The sequence below is a fragment of the Enhydra lutris genome, unplaced genomic scaffold (genome assembly GCF_002288905.1).
Source record: "Enhydra lutris kenyoni isolate GAN:26980312 unplaced genomic scaffold, ASM228890v2 scaffoldscaffold3, whole genome shotgun sequence".
NCBI lineage: Eukaryota > Metazoa > Chordata > Mammalia > Carnivora > Mustelidae > Enhydra > Enhydra lutris.
Window position 1 is genome coordinate 9,792,431 of NW_019154087.1, and position 2,539 is coordinate 9,794,969.

The following is a 2,539-nucleotide window of genomic DNA, read 5'->3' on the forward strand; positions in this document are numbered from 1 at the left end:
TCATGAAGAAAAAAAGCTCACAAATCTTTTCAACCACCGCAGATTTGTATTTGTTGTTAATATTCTTGTTCAGATGCTTTGGAAAACTGTTAAGATATACAAAATTGCCATAGCCAACTGAGTAGCTAAAGAATGTTGTTATTTCATTTTGGCCAAAATCTCCCTTATGTCATCATTGCAAAGACACTGTGCCCTTCAATGGGGTAAGAAAAAGCATTGTCTCAATGGTTCTCTTACTGTTTAGGAAGGCAAATTACCATTTCTTGAAATGTACAGAATATTTTAATAGTTATTGGCTAAGCAGTCATTCATGAAAATCCAGTTATATAAGACAAATAACAGCAACAGAGAGCTGTAAGTCCCCACATATACTAAAAAAAGCAAGTTTGGAAATATTTAAACTAACTGTTTTTCCTACCTCTACTCTGGTTTAACCACATCAAATGAGAGTAACGTGAGCCAGTAAAGAAAAGTGTCTAGAATTCAGCATCCATAGCATACCTCAGCCATTTCAGCTAAGACTTTTTAAATGACAAACCAAAAAAGATGATGAAAGTAGCATTTACTTTGTTGGAAATAAAAAAAAATAAAATCTGCTAATTTTATAAAATATTTGAAACTAATTTTGTTTTTATAATAAAATGATGTTTATCTTTTTTAAAGTTCTAATTACCATTCTTGCTGTTAAAAAAATCAAAGTGATATCAACCTTTAGGGATAACCTTTGGGTTATTTAAAATAACGTTTGGAAAACTGAACATTTTTTAATTGCCAGCATTATGCTTTGTTCTTGGTAGAATCTTCTTTGTTTCTTCTTTTCATATCCCAATTATAAACCCCGGCCATCCTGACTTCTGTGGTAGTTAATTGATCTTGAAGAAAGTCAAGGTCTTCCTCAAGAGAATCAAGATTCTTCGTGGTAGTCAATAAATTCTTTCCCAACAATGCCTGAGCTTCATCAATACCACAATATCACATTCAAGCATTACATTAACCCCCAACCACAGACACATTTTATGAGTAGGAGGAACAGAAGGTTTGCAATACAAGTTATCCACCAGTAAGAATCTGGTCTCCAGTGAACTGGTGGGCTCTTTTTTTTTCCTACATGTATTTTAGAATTTCAAAGTCTGCTTAATTTCAGGAATGTGACCTTTCAGCCTCCTTTTCTTTTGAGCAAGTTTGAGTTCCATAAACTTATACTTCTGGTACTGTTCATCCAGCTTCTTTAGTACTGCTTCTGCAGTCTCATTCTCAGGCTGTTTCATGAAGGAATCCACATCTTCCACAAACATGGCCTCAGGAATCCCTAGGTGGAGCTGCTTTCGGTTCCCTGCTGCCACTTCTCCTGAGCCACGGCTATCCTTAGCGGCCACCATCTTGGGGAAGCATTAACCCTGTATTTTTTTCACTTGAAGCCACCTGTTCTAGTGTTCTAAAATCACAAAGATTTTAATAAAATCTTTAAAAAAAATAATAAATGTTTCATCAAAATCTTAGAGCTGCAGGTTAAACTTACTTATAGAAAATGCCCGCTTTGAACCTGATTAGAAGGTTATGTTTCATTGTTACCCCAAGTTAGCCAAATCAGATTGACTTTCTGTTAAAGAAATAAGTCTTACATTTTTTAATTCAAATGAATGTGTTCAAATGCATATTGAGGGGTAACACCACTGAAAAATAAACCATAAAGAAGTATTAAAAAGTAAAGACATTAAGATTAAAGTCGTATAGTCTAATATAATTTTTTTTTCATTTTTTTAAAAGATTTTATTTATTTGACAGAGAGAGAGAGATCACAAGTAGGCAGAGAGGCAGGCAGAGAGAGAGGGAAGCAGGCTCCCTGCTGAGCAGAGAGCCTGATGCGGGGCTCGATCCCAGGACCCTGAGATCATGACCTGAGCCGAAGGCAGAGGCTTTAACCCACTGAGCCACCTAGGCGCCCCTTTTTTCATTTTCACAATAAGCTAAAGCCAAGGAATAAGTTTTATGCTAGCTTTCAATATTAAACTTAGAATAATATAATGCAGTGGTTAACCCCAATTATAAGTTATTTATATTATATAAAGCATGGAGCAAAATTAGAAAAAGAGAGAGAAACATGGCATATGTTTTATACTGGGCTCCTCAGAAAGCAGAACCAAAGGCAGAGGCTTAAGAGCAAATTCTGGGTCTGGAAATAAAGGAGAAGAAAAGCAGGGATGGAAATGAAGATGTTACAAAAGTTGGCTAGCCCTGATCAGTTGCTGTAAGAAATGTGCCTTGACCACTGGGGTTTATAGCAGCATTATCTACAATAACCAAAATATGGATAAAACCCAAATGTCCATTGACTGTTGAATGGATAAAGAAGATGTGATATGTATATGTAATATATGTAATGGAATATTACTCAGCCATAAAAAATAATGAAATCTTGCCATTTACAATGATGTGGATGCAGCTAAAGAGTATTAAGCTAAGTGAAATAAGTCAAGCAGAGAAACACAAATACCATATGATTTCACACTTATGTGGAATTTAAGAAACAAAACAAATG

The 2,539-nt window shown here is 35.1% G+C and overlaps 1 pseudogene; it reads right to left on the minus strand.

Annotated features, from left to right (window-relative positions):
• Positions 1-777: 777 nt before the first annotated feature.
• Positions 778-1,379, minus strand: LOC111157290 (annotated as a pseudogene).
• Between the last annotated feature and the right edge of the window lie 1,160 nt (positions 1,380-2,539).